Genomic DNA, 16276 nt, shown 5'->3' with positions numbered 1-16276 from the left:
AGATGTCCGGCACGAGTCTGTGCCCTTACACACAGTGAAGCTGGCTGCCCTAAAAGACACAAGATGGGGTCAGCAGCAACCGTCACAAAATCACATCTCAAGAGTTTTGCACAGTGGCCAAGAGGTCCTTGGAAAAGAGAAGTGCCCGGAGAGAGCAGTAAAGAGGCATGTGGCACACCCGCTGAACAAAAACAGAATGAAGATCGAGTACGCAGGTTCGGCCCCAGATTCCAAAAAACCCCTGGCGCCTACCCTAGGATCTGAGCAGAGGCGCCCACCTACTCGGACGGTTACCTCGGTGCACACTTGTGGATTCACACCCCCGCGGGCTCAAGAAGACACACCTGTTGCGGAGCGGAAAAGCTGGAAGGTGGACAAACAGGGCGGGGCTCGGCTCGCGTCCTTCCTCCTAGGCCGGAACAAAAGAACAAAGCCCTCCCAGGGATCGGGGCGGAACAGTTCCCACACTAAAGGAGGAGAGGGGAGCCCCCTTCGAGGACTCCCCAGCTCCCTCTCGCAGAGGCCGCTTCAAGCGGAGAGAGAGAGGGGTGACGTCACGCGGCCAGAGGGGCTGGCGGTTGCCATAGTGATACCTGGGCTTCCCTCCCGCTAGAGCGATTTTCGCTTTCTGATTTCTCTGATCCCGGGTCCAGAAGCTCTGGGACAATCACCAAACCTAGTGAAGGGAGCCGAAGCAGCTGGACTTTCCCTCTCGCCAAGCTCTTTTCACGCCTACAGCCGGCTTCAACGGCCACTTCCGCTGGTGGGAGAAGAGAACACCCACCCCGCACCCGCTCGCTAGCGTTAAACCGCGCCCCGCGGACACATAGGACTACGATTCCCAGAGTGCTCCACGACACTAAACTCCATTTCCCAGAGGCCCCAGCCAACGTATGAGATCCGTGGAGCGGGGAAGAGTGTTCTACCTACTAGTCGTTGGTTCGTACACGTCTCAGGTAAAAGTATGCGTTAGAGCAGTGACTCTCAAGCGTGTGTGACCAGACTGATTTTAAGAATACACATTTACACACATATATAATTTAAAAACGCAAACAAGCATTTCACAATGCATAACTTGCCTTTATTACCTGTCCTGCATTGTATTTAGTGTTCTATCCCTTTGTTTAAAAAATTCTGGTCGTGACCCATTATATTGACGCTCAAGCACGACTCTCAAATGGAGCCCAACTCCAGTCTGTCGGTGTGTTCTTGGGAGAAAAGAATCCAACAGAAGTAGGTAGGTTTCTGTATTTTTAAATGTGTGGCCCAAGCACTTTACTGTGCTTCAGTGCATCTCCATATTTGTATAGTGGGGCTAAGGTCAAGTCACTCAGCCTGTTGACTGACAAAACACTAAACTTGGAAATCAGAAAGACATGGCCTAAGTGAAACAGGAATGAAAGCTGTGAGAGAACAGGCTGAAATAAAAACACTATATGAAAAGGGATTAAAACACATGCAAGCATATTTAAAATGCAGGAACATAACTAAAATCGTACTGGAGAAGAACTGAATTGATGCTATGGAAAAGTGAATCAGTTATGTATAGGATATTCTTTTAAAGCTGCGTGGTTCAAAAGAAAAAGGTGAATGAAATAGAAGAAAGTGATAAATAGATATAAAGGACAGAGGATGGAAAGCCAACATGTGGATGATTTCCCATCAGGAAGGAGAGACCACATGAAATCAGCTATCATTTAACACTTTCTATGTGCCAGGCAGTGTTCTAAGTGCTTTACACCTGACTTATTTAATTCTTAAAACAATCTAATGAAGTTGTTTATTATTATTCCTTCTTTACTACAAAGGAAACTAAGGCACAGATGAGTTGAGTAACTTGCCCAAGGTGACATAACCAATAAATGGGGAAGCTAAGACTTGAATGTAGTACTTTGGTCCCAAGCTCCCACTTTTAATCTTTAACACTAGAATCCCTAGTAAAGAGATGAACAATTTCCTAAGTTTAAGAAAGAATGCATCTCTCATTCATTGCTAGTGGGAGTGCAAGATGGTACAGCTACTCTAGAGGACAGTTTGGCAGTTTCTTTCGAAACTAAGCACACTCCTACAATATGATCCAGCAATGGTACTCCTTGGTGTTTACCTAAATGAGTTGAAAACTTATGCGCAGGCGAAAACCTAATTGCTGAAACTTGGAAGCAACCAAGATGTTCTTCAATAGGCGAATGGCCTATTGAATGTATGAATGTATGGATGCGGTACATCCATACAATGTAATATTCAGCAATGAAAAGAAATGAACAATGAAGCTACCAAAAAACCCCACAAAGGAACATTAAATGCAAATTGCTGAGTGAAAGAAGCTAATGTGAAAAGGCTACATACTGTACGATTCAAACTATATAACATTCTGGAAAAGTCAAAACTATGGAGACAGCAAAGATCAGTGGTTGCTAGGGGTTTGGGGAAGGGAAGGAGGGATGAATGGTTATAGCACAGGGGATTTTAAGGGCAGTGAAATTATTTTGTATGATATTGTAATGGTGGCTCTATGTCATTATACATTTGTCAAACCCCATAGAATGTCAAACACACAGAGTGAACCCTTAATATAAACTATGGTCTTTAGTCAATAATAATTTATCAATATTTGCTCATCAGTTGTAACAAATGCACCGTACTAATGCAAGAATGTTAATAAGGAAAACTAGGGGGAGGGGCAGTGGTGAGAGTATATGGGGTTTTTCTGTAAACCTAAAACTTTTTTTAAAGTGTATTAATTTTAAAAATATATACATGTTAAAGGTGCTTCTCTTAAGGTCTCAGGAGGAAATGAGGGATGTGTAGTTAGAAACTGGAAGAAAACTGATTCTTGTTGTAAAGTGGCAGAACTTGGCTGAATTGTGTTCTACAGTTGGGTGAAAAACAACTTGTAAGCAATGAATTTGAATATTTAGCTGAGGAGATTTCCAAGCAAAGAGTGGAAAGTGCATCCTGGTTTCTGTGTGCTATTTATAGCAAAATATGTGAGGAGAGAGACAAATTGAGAAAAGAACTGTTAAGCAAAAGGAGCCATTTTTTGATCGTTTGGAAAATTTTCAGCTACACCTTATACAAACGAGGCTTTCGATACTGATTGAAATACATATGTATTGAAAAAACGTATATATGTGTAAAATTTCTGTCCTCAGTGACTTCTCTTTGTAGTTTTAGCAACTGGGTGTACACATAAAAAAAGTAAGCAACCATAGCATGCAGCATATAGATACTCCCTGAGTGTATATGCAAAATATTGAGTACCTACTATGTGCCAAACACTAATAAGAAACACTCTCTGCATATAAGGTATAATCTAGTGAACAAAAGCCTAAGTTTCTTAAGTTTTTACTTGGCTCCTAGCTCTAGGTACTTTACTTGAATCAACTCATTTAATTAACTCAGGTTACCAAATAGAGAACAGAAAAGGATGGAAATTCACAGAAAACGCATAGGTTAATAATTTAAGATACAACCCTACCTTAATAATGTATCTTTTTGCACAATGGCCATAATTTTGGTAATAACCAGATTTTTTTACTCAAAAAATACATCATGAATATCTTAGTATGTCATCAATATTCATGCATTACATGCCTTTTAATGGCAGCAAAAGTATTGCATCATATTGATGAATAATTTTTTAAAAGAAAAATATTTACCACAGCTTAACAGATACACACAAAAAACATATGAAAGCGAACCACTCAATGCATTTACACAAAGCAAACACACCCATGTACCCAGCACCCAATTTGAGAACCAAAATCATTATCAGAATCCCAGAAACTCCTTCCAAGGGTAGTGGGACCTCCCAGTGACTACCTACCAAGGGTAATCATTACACTGATTTCTACTGTACAAGGAACATCAATTTCACCTGTTTTTGAACTTTCAAAAGTTGGAATGCACTATAATATGTGTTTTTTGTCTGGCTTTTTCCACTCAGTATCAGTTAGTGAGATTTAATCCATGTGGTTGTGTGTACTTGTAATTCATTCACTCTCGTGGTGTGGTATTACATTGGGAAAACCTCTCAATATGTCTTTTCTACTGTAGATGGACATTTGGGTTGTTTCCAGTTTCGGCCTAAAATAATAACTAGACTACTTTGTGTTTCTTACAACTCAGCCCTCGCTCTTCCTTTACTGAGATCTATTCTGATATGTTTAAACTTTTTTTCAGTGCAGTAAAAGTTGCAGCTGTGTCCAGTCCTTGTTGCCTGTTTCCTGTTGATAAATAATTTTGGTTCAAATGCATCACTAATTGCTTTCTGTTTTGCATATATATATATTTTTTAATTTTTATTTATTTATTTTTATTTTTGGCTGCCTTGGGTCTTTGTTGCTGCGCGCGGGCTTTTCTCTAGCTGCGGCGAGCGGGGGCCACTCTTCGTTGCGGTTCCCGGGCTTCTCATTGGGTGGCCCCTCTTGCTGCAAAGCACGGGCTCCAGGTGCGTGGCTTCAATAGTTGTGGCACTCAGGCTCAGTAGTTGTGGCTCACGGGCTCCAGAGCGCAGGCCCAGTAGTTCGGGCTCATGGGCCCAGTTTCTCCGCGGCATGTGGGATCTGCCCGGAACAGGGCTCGAACCTGTGTCCCCTGCATTAGCAGGCGGATTCCCAACCACTGCGCCACCAGGGAATCCCATATACACACACACACACACACACACACACACACACACACACACACACACACACACACACACACACACACATACATACATACATACATATATATATACACATATATATATATACATACATACATACATTCATACATACATACATACATACATATATATATATATTTTTTTTTAAGCACAAAAGGTTTTCTTTGGTATGTAACTTCAGGCAAAACTAGTGTTCCAAATGACTTCAGGAAAAAAAATATATATATGCTTGATAAAAATCTATACATCAAATAAAGTGATATGTATAAATTATGGACAGCAATCTTTTATAGCATAATTTCTATCAAAACTGCTTCATGCCTATCCTGTCAGAGCAGGTCGTCTCCCATAAAACCACTGGACATCTTACGTCTCTCTCTCTTCGTCTCACTCTCTTCTCTACCTCTCCTTCTCCCTCTCCCTTCTTGTCCCTTTTCCTCACTTCTCTGTTTAGGCAACGTGATTTCTCTGTTTGTGATCGTCTTCCTCTTTTCTGAAATCATTGGTAAATAATACCAAGAAGTAGACAAAAGCCAATTACAGTAATGTTTGCACTGGACAGGCTCAGGAAAACACGTGACCCAAAGTTTTGACTCAGATGGAAAAGTAAGAAGGGGGAAAGGAAACATTTGCGTTGGTTAAATTTCGAGCACATGAACTCCTGTCTTGGCCAAAAATCAAACTAGGATCTTCCTTTTAGAAGGTAGCCAGGTTCCAGGGGCGACAGGAACTTACGAACCATCTATAAATTTGGTTCTTAACGTGATGGGAGCGTGGAAACACACTATGAAATGCAAAGCACGGTGCAAACACAATGGGATTGATGTTCCCTTAGGATTGATGTGGGCTAGGCACTTCGGGACACCAGAGCAAGGGGATGCAAGGAGGCTTTTCTGCATCATTTCCCTCGCCCTTTACTCAGGACGCAAGTCATCGAACTAAGTTCCTCTCTGAAAGCCACTAGCCACTAGCTCTTCAAGGAACTTCAGTGCCTGAAAGTTCCAAACAAAAGCTACACGTATCAGGCCTAAAACTAGGATGACAATGTGATTCCACTTCGTTGGGAGGTTAGTTTGGTTCCAGGTGAGGATATTACAGAGGCCTCAAGTTGTCTGGAAAACCTATTGCTGATGCGGTGAGGACACTCCCTTTTAGGGCTCTCGACTCCCGCAGTTGTCCAGCGAGGTTGACCTCCATGCCAAACTTGCACTTCACCTGAGGGTTTCTATCCAATTTGCAGAGTGAGTTTTCTTGCACTCCAGCTCATTTTTATCCTTTCTCCCCTTTTTGCCCTTACATCAGCCAGTGAAATTTCTATTTAAGGATTTAACAGGCGGCATAATTATTCGTGTAGTCGTGGCCGAGTGGTTAAGGCGATGGACTAGAAATCCATTGGGGTTTCCCCGCGCAGGTTCGAATCCTGCCGACTACGTTAGCTTTAGCAAGCAAATTACGAAGCTTATCACCTGACTATGCAGGTTTGCAGGTAACCTTTTTTTCCTTTGCCCCTGTGCACTTCCTGCCTTGGAAACTTGAAAGTATTTCTGGATTCAACGGATGCCCCTGTTAGGGTTTAGCAATTACCTCCATGTTCAGTAGATTCAGATCATGGCTGTGAGTACAGATAGGAACCGGTGCACTGGTTCCTTTTTGTCTTTACCGTAAAGTTCTCACATAGCGCCATCGCCGGCCGCCCCACTGTGCTGCCTGTTCTGGGAAGTGAGGGACGGACTGGAGTGGACTCAAGGCTAGACTTGGACAGATTCGGCTCGGACGCTGAATCGCATAATGTATGCTTGATAGCAGGAAGCGTAGCCTGAACAGTGACGTAATAAAGACAACAGTGAGCAACTGTATGGAGATTCCTCCAGAGTAGCATACTGTGTTTTCCACATTAGTGCAGTAGTGTATATCTCTACCTGTCATGCTGGAGACCATAGTTCAATTCCGCTACACGTTGGCCATTGTCTCTCTTCTAGTTAACCACCAAGGACTGGGGTTCAGGAAGTAAGATGAAGAGAGGATGGCCTCTCCACAATTACCAAGTGATCCAGCCGGTTTGGTGACAAGTGAAGATTACATCTTGATGTGATGTAAATATATACTATTATGTGTACATATGTACTTTAAAATACATGCATATATACACATTTCAGAGTATATATTTTAAAAGCATATATATGTGTGTGTGTACTTTTCTCTCATGTAGATGACAGAGAGAAAAATAAAAGAAAACGCAGTAATATGCTAAATATGCTAACATTTGGGGACTGGGATAGCCAGGAATTCTCTGTATTCTTGTAACTTTTCTGTCAGTCTGAAATTATTTCAAAATTAAATTATTTAAAAATAAAAAGTTAAAAGAAAAAAAGACTAATAAAACTATAAATGAAAAATATATTCATTGACATTTAAAAGCACAGATATGCAATTTGAACCATAGATATAAAAGAGATAAGAAGTAAATTAATGAATAAGAGTTTAGAATTGGTGAAGGAATGGGATGCAAACTGCTACAGTGAGCAAGAAAATTCATAACACATGAGAAGAGCTAAATAGAGAGTGCGTGCCTAAAACAGTATTGTTCAATAATGACTACATTTGGGGATATGAAAATAAGATGGTACTATAATTCAAAACAGCAATAACAAGTATGATGGGAAGGTGTGGCCATAATCCAAATTATTCTACACTCCTTTATAATAATGAATAAGGTTAGAATTAGATGTTCACTCAAAACATGATACATACTTTCGACCAGTTGCTGAATGGATGAGTCTAAAAATCAGTATTTTTGTGGGCCATGTTCAAAGCCAAACAGCTTTTCTTTTTAATGAAGGAACATCCTTCCGAAATATAAGAATAAATTTGAAATTTTAATTTAGAATTAATTTTTAACAGTTTATCAAATTTCGGTAGTCGAATTTAAAAGTTAATATTATTATGCAGCACTGCCAGACACTAGATTATTTCTTCAGTAATTCTGTTGCACAGTTGAGTGATCAAAATCCATTCCTTTTCAACTAACATTGAATCTCATTTGTCTTTAACTATTAATTCTTTTCATCATAGACAAAATATTCTTTTTTATTTTTTACAGAGGAAAAAATGATTGATCATCGATAAGAACTATAAAGGCATGGATGAGCAATCAACACAGGCAGGGCTTGAAGGGCCACATCCTTGAGAGAAGGGAAACACATGGTATGAGTTACACAAGAGCTTGCCCTCGAGGGACATGTTCTATTTTGCAGCATTTTAGAATAGACTCCAAGTGGAAAGAAGCAGTTGCCCTGGACTGAGGAGACACTCGTCAGTGTTTGGCTACCAAAATCCATAGGATCTGAGGGTCAAAATTCAGATGATGAGGGAACCACAGAGAAGGAGCTCAAATTTCCATGTATAAATTCTCCTTACAACATTGGCTAATTCCTAAATTGCACACACACAGGAAGATGTTCCAAAACTCTGTAGGAAAGAGCAGCTGGAAGGCTAATGATCTGTAGAGATTCAGCAGCTGCTTAGTTCTGGAGAAACAGAGGTTAAAGTTCATACCTCTCCCAGTTGGAGGGAACCGATAAACACTATCAGCTGTCATTTGAGACTTCAGAAACATACCTCTTAAGCAGTAAGTGACAAACCCAGCTCTAAGGACCAAACAAGAAGAGCAAGGGCTATGTCTTCAGAGTAAAGAAAAACTAAATAGACCGACCATAACAAAGGCTCAATCTTTGTATATTGCAGAAAGACTACCAGAAAACTCTGAATGTTTGGAAAGAAAGCAATACATGTCTATATAATCCATGGATCAATGAAGAAAACACAATAGAAGTTTTAAAGTACTTTGAGCTGAATGATAATGAAAATATGACACATCATAATTTGTCTAATGTAGCTAAAGCTATTTTTAGAAGGAAAGTTTGTCTTTAGTTGCAAGTATTAGAACAAGGAAAAGGTTGGAAATCAGTGATCTAACTCAAGAAACTATAAAAAACTGGGAACTTAAATGCAAAAAGTAGAAGGAACTATTAAAATAAGTGCAGAAATCAATAAATGGAAAGCAGACATACATCAGAGAAAATCAACAAAGTAAAAGGTTTGTTCTTTGAAAAAACTGATGAAATAGATAAACCCCAAACAAGAATAACTAATAAAAAAAAGAGTAAGTTAAAACACAAAATACCACAAGAGGAAGGAAATAACTGATATTCATATGTATCCTAGATATATTTTAAAAACAAGAATGGTATCATAAACATCTTTATGTCAATATACATGAAGCAGTTAATAAAATGGATGCATTCTTTGAAAAATACAGTATACCACAAGGGACACAGAAAGCAATAGGAAATCTGAATTGTCTTATGCCTATTAAAAAATTAAATCCATAATTTAAAAAGTCACTCCTATAAACCTCCAGGCCTAAGTAGAATCTCTTGTGAATTCTTCTATACAAATAAGCGTTAAATAATATCAATCTTACAGAAACCCTTTCAGAGAATAGAAAATATTCTATATCTTGATCATGGTGATTATTACACAAGTATATGCATAAGTAAAAATTCATCAAACTGTATAATTAAGATTTGTGGTCTCTTCAGTATGCAAATTACACCTAAATTTAGAAAATGAGAAAAATTAAAGCAAAGTAAGGATGGTTTAACTCAAACAAAAGTAAGGAGAATTCCTCACTTGCAGCTGTGCATTACAAGACATAATAAAAGGTATTCTTGGGTTAAAGAAAAATAAAGGATTTGAAAATTGGAATTAATAGGTGAATTAACATAGTAGCTGGTTTCATGGTCAGTATACGACATATCAAGTGTGTTAATATGTACCAACAACAAACAATTGGAAATTAAAAATTTGAAGTTTCCATTTCAATAGCATCAAAAACAACTGTTTAAGAGTAAATCTAATAAATAAAAATATAAGTAAAAATCAATCCAAAGAGAAGAAGTAAAATAATATAAATACTTTCAATCTAAAAGGGGTTAAGAAAGCAGAAATTAGAGAACAAGAACATACTGGCAAAATTAAAAGAAGAGCAAGATGGTAGACTTAAACTTAACTAAATAAATATTTATCTTGAATGTAAGTAGACTAAATATTTCAATTAAAAAACGAAGATTGTCATACTGGAAAAAATTTACCCCGAACTACATGTTCTTTATATGGCATACAGTTTAACATACTGGTTTAAAAAAAAAAGGATTAAAGTAAAAGAATGTACAAGACATATCAGAACAAGTAACCAAAAAAAAAAACCAGAACCATTTTAGTGATAATAATGTGGTATTTGTAGAGTCTCAAGAAAGTAGCATTACTAGAAATAATGAGGCTATTTCATAACCTCCAGGGTGAATTTAGTAAAAAGATATAACAATTTTATATGCGCATAATAACAGCTTCAAAGTATAGAAAACAAAAGATTGGCAGAGCTAAATGGAGAAATACAAAAATCCATAATCATAGTTGAATATTTTAACACTTCTATAGAAATAACTACTACAACAAACAGACAAAAATTTAGTCAGAAAATTTTAAGCAATAGGATTAATACTATACCCAACTGAAGAATATCTCTGTTTTTGAGGTATACATGAAACATTTAACAAAATCACCAAATGCTAAGCATAATGCAGGTGTCAACAAATTTCAGAAGATTGAGATCACACAGAATATGTTCTCTGAGCACAGTACAACTAAATAAAAATCAATATCAATAGCATAGATAAATAGAAAATTCCTAAATGTTGCAATATTAAATAATACAGTGCTAAATAAACCCATGGGTCAAATAAGTTTTTTAAAACTATAAAATATTTTTAACTGAATGATAATGAAAATAAGACATATCACAACTTGTGACATGAAGCCAAAACAGTGCTTAAAGTTGAATTTTTAGCTCCAGATTCACATACTAAAAAGAGGGAAAATTGAAATTTAATGATCTAAGCTTTCATCTCAAGAACATAGCTTAAAAATATAGGTAGGTTTTAGAGTTTAAAAAATTAAACTCTAAAAGTTAGAAGGAAAGAAATAATAAGAGCTGTAATCACTGAAAAAGAAAGGAAAAATAGACAAAATCAACAAAGCAAAAATTCGCTTGTTAGTAAAATTTCTACCCCAAATTGACTGATTTCTTTTTAAAGAAACAAAGAAAAAATAACAAGGATTAAAAGAGGACAACATTAAAGATCTTACTGATATCAAATTAGAGTCAGAGGATAAAATGAATAGTTTTGGGGAATAACTTTGACAATAGAAGGTAAATTACAGGTTTCTATATAAACACAACTTACCAAAGCAGACACAAGAAGAAATGAAAAGTTTAAATAGTCTGAAGTTCATTAAAGAACTTAAAAATCATAATTACTTTCTATATTAGTTTACTATGGTCGCCATGACAGAATACCACAGATCAAGTGGCTTAAGCAACAGAAATTAATTTTCTCACAGTTCTGGAGGCTGGAAATCCAAGATCAAGGTGTCTACAGTTTGATTTCTCCTGAGACCTCTTCCCTTGGCTTGCAGATAGTGACCTTCTCTCTGTATCCTCACCTGGTCTTTCCTCTGTGCTTGCTTATCCCTGGCATCTCTTTGTGTGCCCAAATTTCCTCTTCTTATAAGGATACTAGTCAGGTTAAATTAGTGCCTATTTTAACAGCCTCATTTTAACTTAAATTAAATTAATTCCCAACTCTTTTTATGAGGCCGGCAAAATCTTCATACTAAAATCTGACAAGGATGTTACTAGAGAGGAAAGTGCAGGTCAAACTTTGTGTTAAATATTCTAGATGTAAAACCATTAAACAAAATAATAGCCATCAGATCCAGTAATATAGAGAGAGAAGAGTCAAAGTGAAAAGGTAATGCTTGTTTTAATAATATGAAATTTGTTTTATATATAAAAAATCAATCATTTTAAATTTATTATAAAATATAAGAGAAAAAACAAAAGATCATATTAGTAGATGCAGGAAAAACATTTGAAAAAATTCAGTACCAATCATTAAAAATTTCCAGCAGTCTACAAACAGAAAGGAGATTTCTTAATCCCATGATGCATATATTCAAAATCCTACATCTATCATCCTAATTATGGTAAATATTTGACACTTTCTCCCAGTTATTGGGACCAGGACAATCAGGACCACTATCACCACTGCTATTCAACATTGTATTGGGGGTCTTAGGCCATGAAATAAAATAAGACAAAAAATTAAAAGATATTAAGATTGGAAACAAAGAAATAGGACTGTCTTCATTTGCAGATGATATCATTAAGTGCTTGGAAAATCCCCCCAGATATACAAATTATTAGAATTAATAAGTAAAAATAGAAAATTTACTGGATACAAAACTCCATATTCAAATAAATGTTGTATTCATATATACTGGCAAAAATAGACAACATTTTTGTCATTTACAACAGCAAGAAAATTACCAATATCCTAATAATAAATACAATAATATATGTAATAAAAATGTGCAAGAGTGCTATATTTAAAACTCCAAATCACTGTGCAGAGAATTTTTAGTAATATCTAAATAAATGAAAAGATACACCATATTCATTGATTGAAAGGCTCAGATTCAATGTATTTGAAATAAAATGCTCAAAGAGTACTTCTGATAGAATTGACAAACTGTCTCTAAAATATATGTGCAGGTGGAAAGGACCTAGAATAGTAAAGGAAATCTTGCAAAGGAAGAACAAATCTGGAGGACTTTTACCACCACATAACAAGACTTATTCTAAAGCTATGGTGATTAATAAAATATACTATTGACGTAAAGATAAAGAAAGAGATCATTGGAACAAAATAGATATGCTGATCCAAAACCACATACGTATAACAAAGTGTCACTGCAACTCAAAGGGGAAAATGATAGATTTTTCAAAAGATGGTGCTGGGTCAACTGGATATACAAAGGAAAACAATGTGGACATTGGCCTCTTCTGTAAACTATTCCCTAAATTAATTCAAGATGAATTAAAGCCCTAAATATGCAAGTAAATAAATAAAATTTAAATAATAAAATTTACAGAGGAAAACAGGAGACTATCTTCATGAACTTTGGGTTGCCAAGGATTCCCTGTATAATAAGCACAAAAAGCAATAACCATAAAAGATAGGTAAATTAGACTTTTTTAAACTTAAGAATTTCAGTACATCCAAAAACACCATTAACAATGTGAAAAGGCACAGAGTGGGAGATGTTTTTAATAAGTATATCTGACAAAAGATTTATGTCTAGACTTTATACAGAACTCCTTAAAATCAGTAAGAAAAAAGACAATAAGTAATAAATCAGATGGTGGGAATCTGGGTAGTATCTCTTGTGATGATGGCTGATAAGCTGGTCACTGTGGGTGTCCTCTTTCAAGGACAGTGTCAATCAGCTCCCTCTCAGTGCAATACTGACATATTATTTTTAATTCTCTGGGAAGAACCTCCATTTTTGACAGAACATTTCCACTTCAGTGTCTGTACAGGGTATAGTAGATGGCCAGTAATCATCTATTTCCATCTCTCCCAAGTGAACCTTCCTGTACTACAGAGGCTAGAAGGTTAAAACTACATTTTCCTAGCTCCCTTGCAGCTAGGTGTGATTTAAGCTTTTTCTGGGAGTTTTCTAAGGTGGAAATAAGGCACCTTCTAATTCAGTTGTTTTGTGCTAACAAGCATTGTCATGGACAAATTGGGATTTTCTGCAGAGGAACACAGGTGAGGGGCGTCAGTTGTTTTGCTAATTCACATCTGGAGCATGGCACACTCCAGAACATGGAATTCTCAAAGTGTGGTCCCCAAACCAACAACAGCAGCAACATTTGGCACCTTGCCTAGAAATGTAAATTGCTTTCTGACTATTCTGTGTTTATTTGTCTATTTGTTACCCATTAACCACAGGTCCAAAGTAACCACCAGAGTTGTTTACATTTCCTGCTACCACCTCATTTATCTAGCTCTCACACATCAAGCCAATATTTCTCCTGCCCTAAATAAGCCCAGGGCCAGGTAGCAGATAACTAGGGACAGGCCCTATGCCCCTAAACTCCCCAGATTATTAAAATGATCTAATCCTAAACTGTTTACTCTGACTTGCCTTTCCTTTCCTATGGAAATCCCAATAAAGTTTGTAACTTGTGCCTTCCTCTTGCTCTTTTCTGCCTCCTGACCAACACTGGTACTTCCCCCTGTGCCCCTGAGTAGTTTCTAGAGGAACTGTTTCTAGGGAAACTGAGTAACATCAAACCTCTCTTTAGTGGCATTGGCCTCTCCCTGTCTTCTCTCACTCACCTTTGTAAATTAAGACCTGGCTGACTTGCTTTCTGTCATGATAGATAGCTTTCATACTAAGTTTTGAGAGCAACTTTCCTAGAGAGAACACTGCTGTTGCAAAAGCCTACAGATATCTGCACTACAGTTCAGGCAATAGACCCCTGAAATCAACGATTCCAGCAGCAGCATTTTGATTTCCTATTTTCTTCATTGTAGACAATGGCAACCTCTCTGGGAGACTATTACTGCAGGATTGTTTTGGGAATCATTTCTGCAGGGGTGAATTAGAGCTGGCACCTCCCTTCATCCCTCTGTGCCAAAAATTTTGTAAGTTTCTGTGTTCTTATTAATCTCCCTTTTGCTTAAAATAGCTTGAGAGTCTTTGTTTCTTAAGTAAATTTTTGACATATAATATAACACAATATTAATGTGGAAAAGTACATAAACCATAATTTATGGCTCAAGAAATTTCCACAAAGTGAACACACCTATGTAGACAGCACCCAGAATGAGAAACAGAACCATTCCCAGCATCTCCAACAGCCCCTCTCATGGCCTTTCTCTGCTTTCAACAATCACCTTTCTGATTTCTAACACCAAAGATTTGTTTTGCCTGTTTTGAACTATATATAAATAAAATCATGAGCTAGGTATGCCTTTATGTCTGGCATCACTCCAATGATATGTTGTGAGAGTCTCCCAATTTGTGTGCAGTTGAAATCATTTATTCTCATTGCTCTACTATTCCTTTGTATAAAAAGCAATTATTTATCTTTTCTATTGCTGATGGACTTTGGATTGTTTCCAGTTTGGGACTAAAATGGGTAGAACGATTTTGTTTCATGAAGCTGAATTCAGATTCACTTCTTTTATCTGAATCGATTCTGCCAGGCTATCTTTTTTTTTTCCAGTCCATACATATTAATGGAGAGAAAAATAAACAAGGTTGAAACTTACAAGGATCTCTGTTTATTTTATTGTAAGTGGAAAAAGTGATTAAATTCAGTTCATCTTGATTGCAGTCAATTTTTTTGGGGGGGAGGCTCAGATTTTTTTAAAGCATGAAACGTTCTGTCATTTCTTCAGTGTTTAACTCCCTTCAAACTAGAGTCCCAAAGGAATTTACCTACAATGTTATAGGCTTGTTAAAAATGTGTAGACCAAATAAAAGGGCTGTGATATGACTAAATATGGCAACATCTGTATCACAACTTATATTTTACTTTAAATTTGCAATTAGTTATGTTATAACTTGCCCTGATTTTTGAAGAATGTTTATGTGATTTTCATTTTGATAGTTCAAATAATAGGCTGCTTAGCTAAATATGGAATCTGGCTTCTCTACCCAAAACTCGGCTTAATACTCAGAGCAGACTCCCTTCCTTCCATTGAACCATGAGGTTTCTTAGAGTTGATTTTATTTCGGTGAAAAACAATCTCTCCTCATCCCCTGAGCCGCTTCACTCTTCTCTTCACCACTCTGCTCCCTCCTCCTCTTCTGTTTGGACCGCTTGACAGATCCCTCTGTCTTCGGTGTCTCCTCCTCCCCTTCTTTGTCTTCCCCCTTGTCCTCGTCCGTCTTCTTCTAAAAATTAGATTAAGACCTCCTAAGCAGGCTAGACAAAAATCAGTTTCAGGACTTGGGAAAATATTGTGACTGAGAAACTAAGGTCGAAATATAAGGAGAAAAACAAAAACAAAAACACAACAACCTGTTGCGTTGGTTAACTTTAGAAAGAAATGGCCCCTGCGCCGGCCAAAAATCAAACCAGATTATGAGCCTAAAGCCTTAGCAATATCATGGCGAGGGAATACCAAGGCAGCTTTCCACGTCATTTTTCGCGCGGTCCACCTGGGACACAAATCAGCGGAAGCAATTTTCTGCCTGGAACCCAGTTGGCACAGCGGCCTTCATCCCGGAGCAGACCCTTGGAAGCCCGAACATCCCGGACTAGAAAACGGTTAGGTCCTGACTCTCCCTCGATACGGGCTAGGTTTGGTGCCAGTGCATGGGGATTGCAGACGCTCCCCAGAGGCTGCGCCCCGGAGTGTTATTTGAAGTTTGCTGGTAACGCTAATGCTCACGCGGTGAGGGCTCTATCTCATTCCGGTGTTCTTCATTCCAGGGGGTGTCCGAGGTTGGCCTCTCTTCCTAATTCTCGTTTCACCTCAGCGTTTCCACTCAGCTCACCAAGGACACGTGTTTGTACCTGCCACGTGCTTCCTGTCACTCCATCTTCGTTCTGCAGATGTAGTCGTGGCCGAGTGGTTAAGGCGATGGACTAGAAATCCATTGGGGTCTCCCCGCGCAGGTTCG

Source organism: Mesoplodon mirus (assembly GCF_964341445.2).
Source record: "Mesoplodon mirus genome assembly, chromosome: 12".
NCBI classification, from domain to species: domain Eukaryota; kingdom Metazoa; phylum Chordata; class Mammalia; order Artiodactyla; family Ziphiidae; genus Mesoplodon; species Mesoplodon mirus.
Note: the sequence above shows the minus strand (reverse complement) of the source record.